Genomic DNA, 12918 nt, shown 5'->3' with positions numbered 1-12918 from the left:
AACAACCAGATCCACTCTCTTTTTGACCGTAGCACATTTTAATAAGACTTTACATCAGTGCCTTGCAAAACTAACCTTAGATCAGTGTGTCGGGGGAATTACTACTCAAACAGAACAAGGCTTAGGTATTCTGTGTAGGGTGGTATTGGGGTGTGTGTGGATCTGTGCTTCCATCAGTCAGACTAGAATCTCAGAGAGAGAGAGAGAGAGAGAGAGAGAGAGAGAGAGAGAGAGAGAGAGAGAGAGAGAGAGAGAGAGAGAGAGAGAGAGAGAGAGAGAGAGAGAGAGAGAGAGAGAGAGAGAGAGAGAGAGAGAGAGAGAGAGAGAGAGAGAGAGAGAGAGAGAGAGAGAGAGAGAGAGAGAGAGAGAGAGAGAGAGAGAGAGAGAGGAGAGAGAGAGAGAGAGAGAGAGAGAGAGAGAGAGAGAGAGAGAGAGAGAGAGAGAGAGAGAGAGAGAGAGAGAGAGAGAGAGAGAGAGAGAGAGAGAGAGAGAGAGAAGAGAGAGAGAGAGAGAAGAGAGAGAGAGAGAGAGAGAGAGAGAGAGAGAGAGAGAAAAACACATGAAGGTTGATATAATTGGGAATTTATTTTCATCAAGATTGTTAGCATGTTGTATCAACCCAGTGTTTTCCAAATGGTGGGCCATGGCTGAAAACTAGACTGTGACTAGAAACATGGTTTTGCATGTCTGGAGGTTTGCAAGACTTGATGTATTTCATAATGGTAAACTAAATGCTTGGCATCCACTGTATTTTCAACTATTTGTTTCAGATGGTGTTTTTTGATTAACTGTTTGATAAGGCAACCTAATCATAATCATTATGTAAACTAAAGCAATAATTCATATATATTAAATAATTCATATATTTATCCATGTGGAGTCTAGACTGTTGTTGTCTTATATCGTTATTTCTACATGAGAAACCTAAGGACAGGTGGTTGTAAAGCTGTTTTACAGCATCAACACCTAGCTTACCTGTATCAGTACTATCCTGACCACGTATGTTATATCAGATCTTGAAGTGTGAAGGACTATACTGTACATTTATGGACATTTTGGACATCTTCATAATGATTTATTTTGAAATCATATTTAGTCATAAGTCTAGCAAAATATAACATTTTTCAACTAGTTGTAAAGACATTTGATTGACATGGAATGATATGACATACATTTGATTTATTATGATTGATTTATGCATTATTGTAATTGTTGTTTTAAGTTTTGTATTCTACAAGATGGTCGATATAATTTCACTACTTCAAGGTTGAATGAAGGAAAGACATAATGAGCAAGGATGGTGTGTGTGTGTGTGTGTGCGAGAGAGAGAGACAAACAGCCTGTTATATATTATGACACATATGGACAGTTCTGATGAAGCCCTTTCACTGCAAGTTTCACTATTCATTATTTGTAATACATTCGCCTTCAATTTTAAGAAAAAATATTGTGTAACAACAAATCTGTGACATATATACACAATGCATTCTGAAAGTATTCAGACCCCTTGACTTTCCCACATTACAGCTTTATTCTAATATGTATTACATTTTTAAAAATTCCTCAATCTACACACATGATGACAAATCAAAAAAAAAAAAAAATATATCTTATTTACATAACTATTCAGACCCTTTGCTATGAGACTCAAAATTGAGCTCATGTGCATCCTGTTTCCATTGATCCTCCGTGAGATGTTCCTAGTCCACCTGTGGTAAATTCAAATGATTGGACCTGAATGCCAAGCGTCAGGTCTGGAGAAAACTTGGCACCATCCCTACGGTGAAGCATGGTGGTGGCTGTATCATGCAGTGGGGATGTTTTTCAGCGACAGGGACTGGGAGAATAGTCAGGATCGAGGGAAAGATGAACGGTGCAAAGTATAGAGAGATCCTTGATGAAAACCTGCTCCAGAGCGCTCAGGACCTTAGACTGGGGTGAAGGTTCACCTTCCAACAGGACAACGACCCTAAGCACACAGCCAAGACAATGCAGGAGTGGCTTCAGGGCAAGTCTCTGAATGTCCTTGAGTGGCCCAGCCAGAGCTGTAACTTAATATGAAATGTGGAAAAAGTCAAGGGGTCTGAATACTTTCCAAATGCACTGTATATATATTTTTGGGGGGGAGATTATTTAGATTTTCCAGTTATATTTTTCTTGTTTGTTGTTTTTTGGATAACACTAACTCTTGCTACTGGAAAATATAAAGAAGAAAATTAAATATAAAACTCTTTTACCTGTAACTTATGGACCAAACGGAAAATACTTTGTACTCTTCTGTCTTTTCAGAAGCTTTCCTGTCTATTTTGGGCCATTTCCTGTTGTGCTTCTTTCCCCTCACACAACAATGGCAAATTGTGTTACATTCAACACTGCCACTGTCACATCTTATGCTGAATTTAGGATCCTGGAAAGGGGAGTGGGGAAGACAATCAAATATAATTGGCTTTTCCATATTTATGTATCCCTCCATACTTGCAGAATGACAATTAAGAGCAGAGGCAGAAATAAAATGGCAAAACAGCACATTTCACTGACTGCACCTATCCAGTGTGTGGCAATAAAACATTTTAAAACACTTTCATGTTCAAATGTTGGATTGTTTTGAAGGGGGTAGTCATTTTTCTCTGTATTTTTGCATTTTGCTAGAGGATATTTATAGGGCTACTAAAATACATTCCATTCACCATGGTTACCACATATTGCAAACTGTGGCGACTTTTCTTGTATACCTTTTCTATGCTGTACTGTTTAGCACGTTTTTAGTATGCTGGGGAACTGATTACAAGATCTAGCCAGGACCCTGGCTTGAACCTAATATCTCCTGTCACTGTTCGCAGAAAGCTCTTCTATGGACAAGCAAAATAAAGGGGCTACACTGTAGAACTAATTTCTATTGTCTGACCTCATTTGATGGCCTTGACTTTGCATACATCCTCTCTTACAGAATGGCACGCGTGTCATTTTTCTGTTGCCTTCAAATGCTGCATTGCCTAGACTGCACGTAAACGCTGATGAATATGTAAATGAGATTAAGTGATTTATTTGGTGTAACCATCTCAACGCCATGTCTCAGCTGTCTGTGTTCTCCTCTTCTTTATTGTATTTCATGTCAAATCCTTCCCTCGTCCTTCAAAGGGAACCTGTTTACTTAGCCATCATCTAGACTCAGAAGAGGAACAGAACAAATGTGTTTTTATATCACTTCCTGTGAGAAGGATGAAAGTGAATTCATGTATTAGCTGCTTCTTTATTGTAACACATCCTCTGTCAGAGGTCATTCCACCGACTGGAGGAAATCCTCTGCTTTAATGTATATTTAATCTATTCTTTAATTTGAGCCAGCAGCAGGCAGGCAGCCACTGGATTCCTTCCTCGTCCTAAATATCACAGTGTTCCTATCTTCAATAAACATGTGGAGGATTATTAAAGTCCTGCGCAGCCAAGCGACGCTGAAAGACAGAATGTCACACTGATAAGGAATAGCAAATAGGATTACACAGTTAAACGATGTTATAATCTGAGTTGAACTTTGAACTATTAACATTTTCCAAACAGCGATACTGGCTGAGTATCATCCTCTATGTCCTGGTGTGTGTGTGTTGGTTTTTACATTTTATTTCACCTTTAGTTCACCAGGTAAACTAGTTGAGAACAAGTTCTCATTTACAAATGCGAAGACAAAGCAAAGCAGTGCGACAGAAACAACACAGACTTACACATGGGATAAACAAGCGTACAGTCAATAACACAATAGAAAAAAAAGAAAGTCTATATACAGTGTGTGCAAATGGCATGAGGAGGTAAAGCAATAAATAGGCCATGGTAGCAAAGTAATTACAATTTAGCAGATTAACACTGGAGTGATAGATGAGCAGATGATGATGAGCAGATGGTGTGTAAGTAGTGATACTGGTGTGCAAAAGAGCCGCAAAGTAAATAAAAACAATATGGGGATGAGGTAGGTAGATTGGGTGGGCTATTTACAGATGGATTATATACAGCTGCAGTGATCGGTTAGCTGCTCAGATAGCTGATGTTTAAAGATAGAGGTAAATGTAAGTCTCCAGCTTCAGCTAAAGTCCCCACAAGGATAGCAAAACAAGGAAAATTCTCCCTCGTGGGAACATTTCCCACATTCCCATGAGGATAAAGGCTTTTTTAAGATAAGGGGCTAGGGTTAGAATTAGGAGTTAGGAGTTACAGGTTAAGGAAAATAGGATTTTGAATATAAATACAGTTTAGGTCCCCACGAGGAAAGAAGAACATCAACGTGTGTGTGTGTGCGCGCGCAATTGGGTCTGGAACAGGACTACAGGACACAGGCAGTCAAGCTGGCTGTTTAATCGCACTCCCAAGACAGACTGGCAGACTCTCTCTGGCTAAAACACAAAGTAAACACACACACACTTAATAGAGCCAGTGAGACAGTGGGGAGTTAATCAGTACAACTCATTAATCGGAGTGAGTGAATGCACCTCATTTGATTAGAATGGCTATTTCACTAGTCAACGGTTTAAAAAGGAGCTTCCTTTCCTGGTCTAATACACAAACTAGACAGAAACAGGCCCAGACTGGCAGGTGGACTACACAGGTTCAAGGTGAAGGAAGGTGGTGTACACTTTTTTTAAGGCATGCTACACAGTTAGAAAGGTGACAAGCTCACCTGAGATAACACCAGTGTGTAGAGTCCTCCTGTCTAGCGAGTTTCCTTTTTCTTCCTCTCACTCTCACTCAGATAATCTGACCTCCAACACACACACAATGTATTAGGCAGCCTCAGCAAGCTGAATTGGATTTTATCAGCCTTATCGATCAGATTGTCTGTGTGTGTGTCCGTTCGTATTCCCCTTCTATCCACTCGTGATTAGGTCCCTGCAGGTATCTCATTCCCCTGCTCTCAGCCTATTTCTCTATCTCCCTTGCTCTCTCACTCTCCAGTGAACATGCCTGAATAAGAAAATCGAAAGAATACTAAATTTAAAAAATTAAGTAAGCTTTATGCAACATCTTTTTGAGTGCGGACCGATCACACCTTCGTATTTATCTGAATTCAAGGTTTTTACGCACCAACCAAAATTCCGTGATGGTCACGTTTTGATTAACATGCCTGCGACAGACAGCCATACAGTGCCTTCAGAAAGTATTCACACCCTTTTACTTTTTCTACATTTTGTTGTGTTGCAGCCTGAATTTAAAATGTTTTAAATGGAGATTGTGTCATAGATACAGTGCCTTGCGAAAGTATTCGGCCCCCTTGAACTTCAAACATAAAGATGTAAAAATATCTTTATGTTTGAAGTTCAAGGGGGCCGAATACTTTCGCAAGGCACTGTATCTATGACACAATCTCAATTTAAAACATTTTAAATTCAGGCTGCAACACAACAAAATGTAGAAAAAGTAAAAGGGTGTGAATACTTTCTGAAGGCACTGTATGGCTGTCTGTCGCAGGCATGTTAATCAAAAAATATCTTTATGTTTGAAGTTTATTTTTTTGTGAAGAATCAACAACAAGTGGGACACAATCATGAAGTGGAACGACATTTATTGGATATTTCAAACTTTTTTAACAAATCAAAAACTGAAAAATTGGGCGTGCAAAATTATTCAGCCCCCTTAAGTTAATACTTTGTAGCGCCACCTTTTGCTGTGATTACAGCTGTAAGTCGCTTGGGGTATGTCTCTATCAGTTTTGCACATCGAGAGACTGAAATTTTTTCCCATTCCTCCTTGCAAAACAGCTCGAGCTCAGTGAGGTTGGATGGAGAGCATTTGTGAACAGCAGTTTTCAGTTCTTTCCACAGATTCTCGATTGGATTCAGGTCTGGACTTTGACTTGGCCATTCTAACACCTGGATATGTTTATTATTGAACCATTCCATTGTAGATTTTGCTTTATGTTTTGGATCATTGTCTTGTTGGAAGACAAATCTCTGTCCCAGTCTCAGGTCTTTTGCAGACTCCATCAGGTTTTCTTCCAGAATGGTCCTGTATTTGGCTCCATCCATCTTCCCATCAATTTTAACCATCTTCCCTGTCCCTGCTGAAGAAAAGCAGGCCCAAACCATGATGCTACCACCACCATGTTTGACAGTGGGGATGGTGTGTTCAGGGTGATGAGCTGTGTTGCTTTTACGCCAAACATAACGTCTAGCATTGTTGCCAAAAAGTTCAATTTTGGTTTCATCTGACCAGAGCACCTTCTTCCACATGTTTGGTGTTTCTCCCAGGTGGCTTGTGGCAAACTATAAATGACACTTTTTATGGATATCTTTAAGAAATGGCTTTCTTCTTGCCACTCTTCCATAAAGGCCAGATTTGTGCAATATACGACTGATTGTTGTCCTATGGACAGAGTCTCCCACCTCAGCTGTAGATCTCTGCAGTTCATCCAGAGTGATCATGGGCCTCTTGGCTGCATCTCTGATCAGTCTTCTCCTTGTATGAGCTGAAAGTTTAGAGGGACGGCCAGGTCTTGGTAGATTTGCAGTGGTCTGATACTCCTTCCATTTCAATTTTATCGCTTGCACAGTGCTCCTTGGGATGTTTAAAGCTTGGGAAATCTTTTTGTATCCAAATCCGGCTTTAAACTTCTTCACAACAGTATCTCGGACCTGCCTGGTGTGTTCCTTGTTCTTCATGATGCTCTCTGCGCTTTTAACGGACCTCTGAGACTATCACAGTGCAGGTGCATTTATACGGAGACTTGATTACACACAGGTGGATTGTATTTATCATCATTAGTCATTTAGGTCAACATTGGATCATTCAGTGATCCTCACTGAACTTCTGGAGAGATTTTGCTGCACTGAAAGTAAAGGGGCTGAATAATTTTGCACGCCCAATTTTTCAGTTTTTGATTTGTTAAAAAAGTTTGAAATATCCAATAAATGTCGTTCTACTTCATGATTGTGTCCCACTTGTTGTTGATTCTTCACAAAAAAATACAGTTTTATATCTTTATGTTTGAAGCCTGAAATGTGGCAAAAGGTCGCAAAGTTCAAGGGGGACAAATACTTTCGCAAGGCACTGTATACACACACAATACCCCATAATGTCAAAGTGGAATTTTGTTTGTAGATTTTATTTATTTATGAAACATTTAAAGCTGAAATGTCTTGAGTCAATATGTTTCCAACACCATTGTTATGGTAAGCCTAATAAATAAGTTCAGGAGTAAAAATGTGCTTAATAAATCGCATAATAAGTTGCATGGACTAATTCCTTGTTCAATAAAAGTGGTTAACATTTTTTTAATGAATACCTCATCTCTGTACCCCACATATACATACAATTGTAAGGTCCCTCAATCAAGCAGTGAATTTCTAGCACAGATTCAATCAAAAAGACCAGGGAGGTTTTCCAATATCTCTCAAAGAAGGTCACATATTGGTAGATGTGTAAAAATAAAAAAGGCAGATGCTGAATATCCCTTTGTTAATTAGGCTTTGGATGGTGTATCAATACACCCAGTCACTACAAAGATATGGGCGTCCTTCCTAACTCAGTTCCCGGAGAGGAAGGAAACTACTCAAGAATTTCACCATGAGGCCAATGGTGATTTTAAAACATAGTTTAACGGAAAAACTGAGGATGGATAAACAACATTGTAGTTACTACACCTATACTAACCTAAATGACAGAGTGAAAAGAAGGAAGCCTGTAGAGGATTAAAAAATATTCCAAAACATGCATCATGTGACAAAGAATTTTACTTTTGTCCTGAAAACTAAGTGTAATGTTTGGGGCAAATCCAACACCACATCACTGAGTACCAATCTTCATATTTTCAAGCATGGTGGTGGCTGAATCATGTTATGGGTATGCTTGTCATTAGCAAGAATTAACGTTTTTTTTAGGATTAAAAAAACCCTAGAGGAAAACCTGGTTCAGTCTGCTTTCCAACAGGCATTGGGAGATGAACTCACCTTTAAGCAGGACAATAACCTAAAACACAAGGCCAAATCTACACTGGAGTTTCTTACCAAGACAACTTTAAATGTTCCTGAGTGGCCTAGTTATAGTTGACTTATAATAGTCTTGAAAATGTATGGCAATACTTTAAAATATCTTGTCTAGTAAATAATCAACCATCAACTTGACAGAGCTTGAAGAATTAAAAAAAGTCAAATATTGCACAATTCAGGTGTGCAAAACTCACAGCTGTAACTGCCGCCAAATGGTGCTTTCATCTTCCAAAAAATGTGCTACATTTCTAAAAACATGTTTTCACCTTGTCATTATGGGGTATTCTGTGAAGATGGGAGAAAAAACATTATGCTCTTTCCATGACATAGACTGACCAGGTGAAAGCTACTGTATGATCCCTTAAATCCACTTCAAATCAATGTAGATGAAGGGGAAGAGACAGGTTAAAGAACGATTTTTAAGCCTTGAGACGTGTATGTGTGCCATTCAGAGGGTGAATGGGCAAGACGACAGATTTAACTGCCTTTGAAAGGGGTATGGTAGTAGGCGCCTAGGCACACCGGTTTGAGTGTGTCAAGAACTGCAACGCTGCTGGGTTTTTCACACTCAGCACACAGTTTCCCATGTGTATCAAGAAAGGTCCACCACTCAAAGGACATCCAGCCAACTTGACACAACTGTGGGAAGCATTGGAGTCAACATGGGCCAGCATCCTGTGGAACACTTGACACCTCGTAGTCCATCCCCCGACGAATCGAGGCTGTTCTGAGGGCAAAAGTGTCTGCAATGTTTTGTACACTCAGTGTATGTCCCTGTCAGAAGATCAAGGGAAGTGTGTGTGTGTGTGTGTGTGTGTGTTGGACAGGCCCTCTCGGCCCGACTATTCCTTGTTCTAGTTCTACAGCTATTCATCAGCAGATCAATGACTAACTTCAGGCTGTGAGAACAGTGAATCACTGCAGACCATTCCAATATTCTCTTTCTCACGTACAAGTTGGAAAGTCTCTTCCTTCCGCTAACCATCCATTGGTCTGTCCTCTAGGTGCCCAGTGTGGTTGTGCCCAGACAAGGCATTCGTTATGGGGCAGGCTGTAAACTATTCCCAGTGACAGGAAGCAGCAGGACAATGTGTTAGGAGGCTGTGGGGTGGCTGTGGAATGCAGAGGGCTACAGGGGGTCGGCTCTAATAGTCTTATTACTCACTTGTTTGAGAGCTCTAATATAGGCCTACAACGTATTTTTAATACCTACAATGGGAAATGAACTTGGTCTTGATCAGGGGTTCAAAGCAAAATAATTTTTCAATAATTTAGATCTGAACAGAACCATATTTTTTTTCGCGTTCCGTTCTGCTAGCAGGCAAGCTATAGTTGTTTGATCCTAGGCAGCCGGTTGTTTACATGCGTGATGGACAGACAAATGTAGGGCACAACGTGACTAAAATTTTGCGGGTGGCGAGAGAGGGTGGAGGCGGCTTGAAGCTTAGGGCATCTTGTTATGACATGCATCATCTGAATTAGGCCCACATAATTATATACCAGGAAGGAGCGGCTTCTATGGAGGAACATTGAAAGTCTTTGGACTTACAAGAGCTGGCTTAATGTTGGACCAGAGATAGCTAGCTAGCTAACAAGCTTGTGTGTGCAGAGGGGCACCAGAATTAAAAACACGCCTTACCTTTTTGTAGTTAAATTCAATGTGAAACGTGATAGCTATAGTATCCGTAACTAGCATTGAAAATGTTAATTCATTCTTTGCTAATTAAAAATCTCCCCCTAATTGCTGAATCAAGCTTGTAACGTCAGTAGGCTACAGTAACCTAAGCTTTAGAAAGGGGAGGGGAAGGTTGCCTACACGCGCACTGGCAAAGATTTTCAGCTGGCAGGCAGACACAAGAATACGTTTCTAAGTGAAATAGTGAGGGCTTTGCATAGGCGCCTTGTTGCAATTTTATATGGGACTGAAAGAAATTTCCAGAAGTAAAACAAATGTTATTAACCGGTTCCCATGCTTTTAAAATAACGGTTCTGCTCCGGAACAGTATAGATCACTTTCATTCCCGGTTTGGATTCTGTTCCTCGAACCGGTTCCAACCCCTGGACTTGATACAGCACTAACTCATGCATGGGTTCATATGTTTTTAAGGCATCGTAATGTTTACCACTCGAGTCTAATTGGCTCGGTGTTCAACTATGACGTGTTAGCCCGATATCCAGGCTACCACCATGGGATAGTCCTTTTATAATTAATTATCGGTCAGCCTGTATCCTTCCACCCCAGAAAGTTGTGGAAAGCAATTATTTGTTGGCTTGCTGAAAACATCAGGGCAAGGTAATCGATCAGAGTATGACAGGGATCAATAGACCTTGTTAGATTATGCATTTATCGTGTGTGGTTGTGAGGTCTGCTCAACTCAGCGGCTAGACTGTGGGGATAAAAAAAAAAGAGAAAGCAACAGAAGTAAATAAATCTAATAGTAATAGCAGTATGTTGTGATGTGTGGCTGTGCTGGCCTCTAGTGGCAAACCTACATTAATACATCATGTAAGGTTTTTACATCTGTATTGATATAGCTGATCCAGACTGTAAAAACAAGCATAAATGGGCTAACATATTGCAAACACGAATTAAAAGATAGTCAAGTCAAGCATTCTTTATTGTGAGATAATGCAAACGACAATAAGAACATGTATAATCAATCTCAGAACAACAGAGTTCTGTGAGGCAATACATGGTCTCACACACACACACACACACACACACTTGTTTCATACTCATATTATGTGCCTTTAATAATGCAGATTTGACAGATCAGTTAGTGTGAGTGGAGGGATTCTCAGAGCGAGATATTCACATTACATTTATGTCAGATTAAGTTGTGTTGGAGACACGGTTGTTCTTTGTAACAGGGGGGCTGCCAGCCGCTCAATGGAGTAGGCTTTCACAAAACCCAAAGGAGACAAAAGGATGCTAAAAAAAATAAAAAAAATAAATAAAAAAAGGCAACAGTGATAATCATCATGATTGTCTTTCAGTGGGGAAGGGACATGATTGATAACACATTGGTATCAGTGCTGTAGTCTTTGGAGACTACGTCCTAAATGATATTGCTCGTACTGAGATTTCGCTTTCATTTAAATCAGTGCTGTAAACATGGTTGGGCTCAATTCAGTGGAGTTCAGAGTTCCTGTATAAGCTTAAGTGCACTTCTCGCTAATAAACCTGAATGAAACATAATGCTAATCAACAACCAGCTGGGAGGATGCAGGAAGCCTCCCCTCATTCAAACCACTAGAAATGAATATAAAGAACACACTACCTGTGTGTTACTGCAGTAACTTGGGTCAACAATAACTTCTAATGAGAGTGAGAACAAGAGAGATGGAGTGTTGTGTCAGCTTGGAGGCTATCGCCTCCCCCCACTGATACAGATTAGCCCAGTGACCTCCCTCCCCCTCATTTGCCTAATACCCCCTAGCCCACTCCCAGCCTCCACTTGACCCCTCATCATCAAAGCCAAGTGTGTGTGTATGTATGTATGTATGTATGTATGTATGTATGTATGTATGTATGTATGTATGTATGTATGTATGTATGTATGTATGTATGTATGTATGTATGTGTGTGTGTATGTATGTGTGTGTGTGTGTATATGTATGTGTGTGTGTGTGTATATGTATGTATGTATGTATGTATGTGTGTGTATATGTATGTATGTATGTATGTATGTGTATATGTATGTATGTATGTATGTATGTATGTATGTATGTATGTATATATATATATATATATATATATAAATAAAAGGCTGCCTGTGTGTATATGGATGAGGACCAGGCCATTTTATCCATTAGGCAGAATCTGAGAATCCCAAGGAGAGGGGCTTTATGCATATTAACAAGGCTCTGGTCCTCTGCTGGACTGGCCTATCAGGTCAGGGGGTTAGAGGTCAGAGCTGGAGCAGGATCGAACAGTGATAGATAGGGCTGACAGACGAGCACGGATTGGCCCGGATGTCTGCAAACAGTCACTCCTTCCATCCATTACTGAATAGATTTGGGTCGGGTGGATGCTCAGTGACAATTCTAAAACTTCTCAGAGTAACACAAAAAACTTTCCAAAAGAAAGTTACACAATAATTCTGCCTTCTCTCAATATTGAGTAAACTGGGATATTTTTATTCAAGAGCGCACAGTACTACTTAGCTAGGAAGCTTTTTAGTCTTACTGACACAGCCCCAGGATATGAAACATCTAACTAGAGATGAGAATAGTCTGTGGCCTAAAGAAAGTCTCGAGCTCAAAGCAGCATGGTACAGTTGAAGTCGGAAGTTTACATACACTTAGGTTGGAGTCATTCATTTTTTACGATTGCTTACACAGTAAATTGAAATTTTCCCACAATTAGCAAAACAAGGTTAGATTTGCATAACTGTAAGCACATTGTCAGCTTCACACTATTTGCAAAACACTAAACACCCTTGTATACATCAGACACAGAAGTATATCATGTCACTCCCTTGCAATTCCAAAGCACTGACTGTCAAATTACCACACCTATGAGCCAATCTGTTAAACACAGCCATCAGGTGCAAACGCATGATTGCTGAATTGTAGACGCACCAATCAGGTTTAAGCACTATAAAAATGCAGCAGGTAGGTTGCTGTCTTCAACCAAAATGGAAGGAGTCAGAAGAAGAGTGAGGGTGAGAGGAGGAGTACACAGAGGAGGAGAAGGAAGTAGAGGAAGAGGCAGAGGCCGAGCCAGAGGTCGAGAAAGACCTGAAGCAGGAGGAGAACGTGCACAAAGAAGAAGAGGATGAAACTTATCAAATGACATTCGTGCAACACTAGTGGACTATGTTGTGAACCACGGATTGACGCTGAGGTAGGCTGGACTGAAGGTTCAGCCAAATCTTAGCAGATATAGGGTGGCATCTGTCATAAGGACTTTGACAGGAAAACAGGTAAAAGATCTGTGTACAGT

This window comes from Oncorhynchus mykiss, chromosome 4 (genome assembly GCF_057628025.1).
Source record: "Oncorhynchus mykiss isolate SJ-2025 chromosome 4, ASM5762802v1, whole genome shotgun sequence".
Classification (NCBI taxonomy): domain Eukaryota; kingdom Metazoa; phylum Chordata; class Actinopteri; order Salmoniformes; family Salmonidae; genus Oncorhynchus; species Oncorhynchus mykiss.
Note: the sequence above shows the minus strand (reverse complement) of the source record.